Here is an 8,600-nt window from a genome sequence, read left to right as displayed (position 1 = left end):
TCATTCTCAACTATTGGGTATTGTCCGTTGCCACTCCCAACTATCACTTTGACTCCCTCCACCCCCAACTTAACACTTTGTGTGTTTTGTCACTCTGTTTGAGTGGTTTTTGGCTCCTTTTTTGTCTTTTAGGAACAAATCCACCTGCAGTCATTAGTAATTCACAAAGTATTAGCCTAATATCACTAATAACACAAGTCAAATACTAAGAAATAATCACTTGCGGAGTGACACAGCATACAAAGTGTTAAGTTGGGAGTGATGTGAGTCAAAGTGATAGTTGAGAGTGGCAACGGCCAGTACCCAATAGTTAAAATTGATAAAATCCAATAACTCTTTTTTTAAATAAAAACAAACATAATCATGTGGTTCCAACGATTTCGTTGTTAAAAAAAAAAAAAAAAACAGTGAGAAAACTTGAAGAAATTTAAAGAGATATTCATAATCAATTCACACTTTTCATTCATAATAATTACAACTCACATTGAACATTTTTTCTTGACTTTCACAATGCTGATTTTTTTTTTTTTTTTTTTTTTTGCAGTTTGGAGATATGATTAAAGAGGATCTATGGGTCAATCCTCTTTCATATTTCAAACAACACAATCTTTATATTTTATTCATTTTAAGTTACATCTTTTAAAAAAATTTATCCGTGATAAATATAGTTTTCTTTCGACTGATTTTTTGCAAACTTTCTTAATTATTAGTATGCTGATGAGGACTTTGGTGATGAGGATGATGAATAGATAAACAACGAGTACCGTTAATTTCGGACGGGTTGAATAACCGTCTAAAAATGGATACTTCTTGCTATACTCCAAGTTGGGTCGGGTCAATCCAAATATGTTTGGACAAAAAATCTTAAATTCGTATAATAGATAATTAGTCAATACTTAATAGAGTAAAGTACACATATAGCCACTTTGGTTTACTAAAATTCTGAATTTGGTCTCTAGTTTTGCAAAAGTACACAAATGGTCCTTACGGTTTGCACATGCGTTTAGTTCCAAGTTTTTTTCCAAAGTATATGGATGGTTCATGTGGTTTGCACTTTGTAACATGCTAAAACCTCTAGATTTGTTGGCTGGTGACTAAATGTGTTATAAAGTGCAAACCACAAAGACCATCTATGTACTTTTAGAAAACTAGGGACCAAATCCAAAATTTTGGCAAACCACAGGGACCATATCCGTGTACTCTACTCTAGTTAATATGATTAAAAAACGCATACTATTACAACAAAAACTGTCTTTTTAAATAAACCAGTTTAGGAGGTATCCATTAAAAGTACACACTTTGAGCGGCTTTTACAAGTTTTACCCACCTTATGCGTTCAAGATCAAACACAAGTAAACCGGTCCAAATCCACAGATTTTTATTTTTGGTCGTTAGGTATCCGTTTAACGGCTTGATTAACATGATTTTTAAGCGTTGAAGTGATTACTATTTCATTGGTCATGGTTAGTTTTTATACGTGCTAATTTGCATGCATTTGATGAGAATCGATTAATTGGTCTAGAGTGCTGGAGCAGACTGGGATTAGGACGGTTCAAGAATTGTATGTGTTTGTCTGGTTTTTGGTTCACATATATATCAAAATGTGGTTCGTGGTTCGGTCTAAATCCGGTAATTAAGAACCGACGAAACGTGAGACTGTTTGTCTTCCGTATAACCAAGTACCAACTTAGCTTTTATAAATTTAATATGATTGAAGTTTTAAATATTTTTAATCTATATGCATATACATATAGGCATACAAACCAAGTTTTAACTTCCAAATTTTGATTACGTAAAGCTTACGTTTCGTAGTAGATGTCGGATGCACCCATGGATGACAAATGACAAATAACAAATCATAAATGCATTTGCAACACATCATGTTTATGTTAATTAATTAAATTATTACAATGGTGGATCTAACCCATCTAAACGGTATATCTAAACCCGTGTGTAACTAAATGGACGTGAATACATTCGCTTAAAACTCATTAAATGTACATATTGCTTTCTGAATCTTTCGTACACTTCGCAGTTTGCACATTGTAATACGTTTTTTTTATGGTAAAGTCCCCATGACCCTCCCAAACACATGAACCCGACACACATGCACATATTCGTGTAAATTTATGTAAGTATTGGTTATATATGCTAAGTAAAGACAACCAATTTGATATAACGTATAATGATCATATGAACTGGAAACTTACATCATGAGTGTACATGGACGACATGTTCGAATTGTCTCACCAACAAAAAGATAATCTGTCTCGAATCACTTAGGTCTCATCTTATTATATATTTTTCTTATTAGTTAATTTCGTCAGCTAATATGTAAAAAATATTAACAAGAGTATAGCATTTTTAAATGACAGTATATATTTATTATATCTACACATATGTTTCTAAGAGCTAGTTACCTATTATTATTATAAAAATTAAATATTCATAATATTAATAGTAATAACTTAGTTATTTTTTTTTTTTTGAAAAGCAATTTTGTATACCAGATACCATTTAATTTTGGACTCTCGTAAGCATTTAAACCCACAGCCAAAAAAAAAAAACATTTAAACGCACAATACTTTTATAGGGGACAAACACTATATCACTATAGCACTAGGTCATAGCTAATAACTAAATATATATTTTTTTGGACGGCGAAAAACAACTGGCTAAACCTGTGAAGAACAATGGGGTGTTCCTAAGGACCCCGGGTTCAAAGCAGGTCTAGTGGTGCGCCTAGGGCTGTAAACGAACCGAACGTTCAGCGAACAGTTCGTGAACCGTTCGGCGGGAAGTTCGTTTATGTTCGTTCGATTAGCTTAACGAACGAACACGAACAAAAAATTATGTTCGGTTAGCTTAGCGAACGAACATGAACACAAGTCTCGTTCGTTCGATTGCGTTCGTGAACGGTCGGTAGTATGTTCGATTACGTTCATTCGTGTTTGTTTGATTACATTAATAAATAATAATTAAGAAACATTTTATCTAAACATATTGAAAACTTGAAACCCTATTTTTTTTCAAAATTAGCTAAACTTTGGACATTCTAAGACATTATTTTGGGATAATTATGTCTAAGTTAGTTAAACTTTCGATAATTATGTCTAAGTTAGTTAAACTTGATTCATCGTTTGGTGGTTGTAGAAGATTTCTTGTGTTTTGATTTATCATTTGATGGTTATATTTAACTACTTATATCCAATGTTTAAAGATAACAATGTGTTTATTTTGTATTTTTAAGCTAAATGTTCGTTTTTATTTGCTTGTGTTCGTTTGTGTTCATGAACTGTTCGTGAACAACTTAATTTCCTTAACGAACGAACATGAACATAAACTTATGTTCAGTACGCGTTCGTGAACAGTTCGCGAACATATTAATTTCCTTAACGAACGAACACGAACATGGCCTTGTTCGTGTTCGTTCGGTTCGTTTACAGCCCTAGGTGCGCCCTCCATGCTTAAACCCGAAAAGTGACACTTGAGCAAGAGTCGAACTCGGGTCGCCGACAGAGAAAACTCCAAACTTGTGGGAAAACCTCTGGCTACTTTGCTGGGCGCTTGGTGGCTAACAAAATTATTTAAAATGTAATTTGTTCAATGTGAAATTAAAAATAATAAAAGATTAAGTACAAAGTCGGTGGTATATTTACCACCCGCCCCCTCCGATTTAAAGACTTTTACTTTTAACTTTTTTTATTATTACTTTGTATTTACACACTTTCAATTTTGAAAATTACAATTATAATCCAAGACTATTGTTTCATTTTACAAGTTTATAACAACTTTAATAATTTGCATTTTAACCCATGCACTATTACTTCATTTTACACCCTCTCAGCTTTTGAAATTTACCTTTTTAACCCTCAAGTTGGAATTCCGACATCACTTTCTCAACTTTTCAACTTTGCGTTTTTATCCCTTGCACTGTTAGTACATTTTAACGCAACCATCCTCTCAATTCTAAACTTTGTGTTTGTACTCCTTCACTATTACCTCCTCAAGTTTTAAACTTTGTGTTTTTCTCCCTTTCAACTAATACTCCATTTTTAACGCCACCACCCCTCATGTTTTAAACGTTACGTTTTTAGTCCTTGCATTATTACTCCATTTTTACTGTTAAGTTTTAAACTTTATATTCTTTTCTTTTTGTACTATTACTCCATTTTTTACACCTCTACAACTTTAAAAATTTCATATAGATTAATACATTAAATGTTTACAATTTTCCCACACGCTGCGGTTCTTATTGTTAGTTTTTCTTAAGAAGAATCCTGAGCGTGTTAAAGTTGACTACCACTTTGTGTTGACAAAATGATTAGATGACCCTATCCTTTGCCAAATTCCCTAACTACCTATCTTGGGCTGCCACGTTAGGATGCAAGATTTCAAGCATATATATTTTATCATATCACATGGCCTGCCGCCTTACAAGTTACAATGACATAATAACGTTATATGTTAAAATAATAAAACATGTTATTAAATTTTAATAATCCTAAAGTTTTCCTTGTTGGCCGATAATGAAACAGTGTGGATGTTAATTCACTGGTCTTGTCAAGTAGGGTTAATCCCTTCTTTCTGAGGATCTGTGGCTGGATCGTCCGCTGATCTGTCTCCTGCACAAGGGAAACACACCGTGACTCGTAACCAGGAGGATGAGGTGGGTAGTGCTCCTTGTTACCACTCTCCGGCGTGAGAATCAGTAATTTGCTTGAGAGCAAAGTGTGTGATAGTAGTAGTAGTGAGAGAGTTTGATAAGCGATACCTCAAACCTGGTCCGGGATGGGTATTTATAGCCGAGGAGTGAAGGAGAGTAATTGAGTGGCTAGACTGACAACGCGCAGCCCCTTTGTAGGTGTGTCAGGCTTGTCGGTTATGGGGGTGATGCCACGTCCTACTGCGGTGTCAGTCTGTTGCTTACGTGTGGGCTGACATGCAACTGTCATTGGAGCCACTTGCTGTGTGGTGTCAGTCCCACTTGCCTTGTGGGCAGGATGCAGTGCCAGGGCGCATCGCTGCTCGCGGTAACTGCTGTTGTTTCTGCGTCCTTGCTTTGGTCAAGACATGTGCGGGATGCAGTGCTAGGCCGCATCGCCACTTGCGGTAACTGTTGATGTTACCTAGATCCCTTGTCGTAACGAAAATGTTCATAGGATGCGGTGCTAAGCCGCATCGCTATGTGTAACACCCATTTTCATACACAAGGTAATTCCCATCACTTGACAGATTGGATTCGACCGCTGCGTTCGCGCATGCCCGCACGGACGCATATAAGTTCTTGCCGGTGGGGGTTTTTTATAAGGGTAATGGTTACCTCGTTCCCTTATACCGTTGGCCATGTTTGGTCGAACAATGTGGGGAATTTTGCGTCATTGTTGGCCGTGTTTGGTCGAACAATGTGAATAGTTTCATTGGACTATGGGCAAATAAACATGGTCATAGGCATGTTAGTGCCCACCATTGTTTATTCTATGCGGCCCATAGGTGGGAAAACAAAGTCATAAGCAGACTTGTTACCACTGTTGCTTGGCTTGTTGCTCAATGAGATCACAACGGATGGTTAGGAATCTGGGTGAAACTTGTCCGCATTCGTTTTGTAGAAATTTTCCTTCACGCGGAGTTGTAGAGCAGTTTTCCTTGAAGTGTAGCTTCGCTCATCCGTGTGATGACTTAGTCGTGGCTCTTCCGTAGCTACCGTTCGCGTAGTTATGTGTTGCCGCAACGACTCATGAGTGTCTGTGGTTTGCAACAAAAGACTCGCTTTAAAAGAGTGTTACGCTTGGATGTAGCTCTTGAAGGATCAGGAGTCAGGGTTGTTGATGTGCGGTCGCTCATCATACTTATCCTTTTCCCTAAGGAGAAGCTGTTTGTGTCCCCTCTATGGTTGTGCACCGGACACGAGGAATTTGAAGCTTGAAGAAGCATTAAGGTAATGCAGTTTGCTTGTTCCTGAGAAGCGGTTTTCGCAGTCCAAAGAACATTGCTGGGTCTGAGTATCTGACACACCTGTGCGGGCTCGTGTGTGTCATCTCCGCATATTCCACGTGTGGATGTGGATGTATGAAGGTGTTGGTTACCCCCTTTACATAGTGTATATATATATATTTTTTTTCTTTTTTGAGGGGTATGTAAAAAACAACATACGGTTCAAGTTGTAGTATGGAAAACCATAAAAACCGCATGCCACGTATATGAAATTCGTCTTCACTTGCTGCTTTTTGTAAATGTTGTAGACCGCACGTGCGGGTTGATAGAAGCTGGTGGGATTTACCTGGCATGTGATGAAATGAAAGGAAGTTTGCACTGCCCAAGGTAATTAATGCACTGTAGCAGGAGTGCAAAAGTCATGTAATGTCAGGCGCGTGGGAGGCCACGTGCGCGTGGTAATAGTCAGAGAAACCGTCGCTGTATATGTGGCGACGCATAACTGGTTTCTTAGTTGCACGTCTGTGATGCATTTATTGCGATGAGTATAAAAGGGAAAACCGTTTGGGGTTTCCCCTCACTTGTTTGAAATTTCAAAAAAAAATTCCGGTGAGAGAAAATTGGTTCCTTCGTCTTCTCCGATTAAACCGTTTGATTTTCCGGTGAGATTTCTTCAGAGTTTCTTAACTCATCTGTCATTTTCTTTCTTCTTCTTCTCAATGGCTGAACCATCGAACCCATTGTCTACTTCGGCTGAAAACCCTGAACCGTCGTCGCCGGTGGCGGCGGAGGAGGAGGTTGAAGTTAATGCTCCGGGCAAAAATTTGTCGGTTTTGAAGTGGTCGAGGTCATTCGAGACGTTGATGAGGGATATCCAAATGCCTCCAGAGTATGGGGCTACTTATCCCCAAGAAGGTGACACCGCCGGTGGGATATGTCACCATGTTTGCAGATTTTTTCAGATACTGTAATCTCTGGTTGCCTTTGACTGTTTTTGTGGCTGAAGTTTTGGAGTACTATAAACTTCATATTTCTCAACTCAGTCCTTTGGGAATGATACGAGTTCGAAGCTTTGAGTATACGTTTCGTGCTCTGGGTATAGAGCCCATCGTCGGAGATTTCCGGCGATTTTATCAGTTATCTGTGTCAATGGGCTTTTTCTCTTTCCGTCAACGGGATCATACTCCCAAGTTGATGATCCCTCCGAAGGGTATGACGTAATGGAAGACGAAGTTCTTCTTCGTTAAAGCTGCTGCTATTACTGCAAAGTTGTAGTTTAGAAACGTGACGGGGACGATCATAACGGAGAAAATTAGTGTCCCCAAAGCAGGTACGATAGATTGGTTCCCAAGGTTGCGGATCATTGGTTGGGTGAAGTTGGATAACAGGCAGCTGTGGGTGCTGCGGATGATGCTTGGCAGGATGAGCAGGAACGCACGACCTGTGGTACGGGAAAAAAGCGGTGGTAAGTGTCTCTTTCCCTTTGCGGTTTTTTGCTTTACTGTTTTTGCTACTGAGCTTTGTAAATGTGTTTGTCAGAGGAGGCTCCGTTGTGGAGGATGTTTTGGCCCAACTTCAAGGGTGAAGTCGAGATAGTGGCTTGTGCGGATGGTGAGGAAGGGTTTAATCGCACCATTCGTGATAATTTCCGGTTGCCTGATCGGGCCGCACTGGAGGCGGTGTTGCCGCAGGGCAAAGGTATAGTAGTTTATTTCTCCTTTATTGTTTTTAAACAACTTGTCCCTGATGAGTGTGTTTTGATGAAAACACTCAGGAGATCTTGGGGCCTTGGGAGACCCTGCTGTAACGGGAGTTCCCAAACAGGCTGAGCAGAAGATTAGTGATAAGCGTGCGCGTAAAAAGAAGACGCACGAAGCCATTGTTGTTCCTCCTTTGGTGCCGAAGGTGGCAGGTATCCCTCATACTCGTTTACGCAAATACAACGATTACGTAGTAGTGTCTGACACCCTTGAGGGTTTGGGTGTTCCAGGTGGTTCCGTGGTTGCGAGTGGATCGTCAGTGGGTACGAAGCCTGATGATGATAAGAAAAGGAAAGGAGATGCCCCTGTTGTCGGTGGGCAAAAAGCTGCTAAGTTGAGAAAAACTTGAGCGACCGCGATCCCGAAGCCAAAACCTGCGGTTACAACTGGTAAGTTGATAATATGTTATACAAGTGTTGTTGTCCCAGTTGTAACTGATAGATGCGTTTTGTTTTGTGTAGAAACCCGAGAAGAACCGGTCTCTTTGTTTGCCACCCCTCCTTCTTCTCCGAAAATGACGGACGTGGAAGTCCAGAAGGAGGGTAGAAGAAGCCATTCCATTGAAGTGGTTAGTGGTGGTGGTACTCCTCTATTTGTTCATGCGGAGGAGACTTTAAAGAAGACCGCGGGTGAAACGATTGTCCATACGTTGAATTCTTCCAACAACTTGATTAACCCACAGGAGGATGATGGTAATCGGGGTGAGAAACCAAAGTCCCCTGAAAAAACTTCTGGATCACCGCTGCGGGTAAAGGGGGTGAGGATCAACCTTCCATTCAGCCTGGGGAGACTGAATTGGAGTTTTATTACCGACCTTATGCGCCGGAGTGGGGTCTTGACTACCATCGTCCCCTTGGAATATTATGCAGGTGGATGATGAGTTGAATGATCCCTCTGCATGCAGGG

The sequence above is a fragment of the Helianthus annuus genome, chromosome 5 (genome assembly GCF_002127325.2).
Source record: "Helianthus annuus cultivar XRQ/B chromosome 5, HanXRQr2.0-SUNRISE, whole genome shotgun sequence".
Taxonomy (NCBI): Eukaryota; Viridiplantae; Streptophyta; class Magnoliopsida; order Asterales; family Asteraceae; genus Helianthus; species Helianthus annuus.
The sequence above is the reverse complement of the archived record's forward strand: the minus strand, read 5'-3'. Positions refer to the sequence as shown.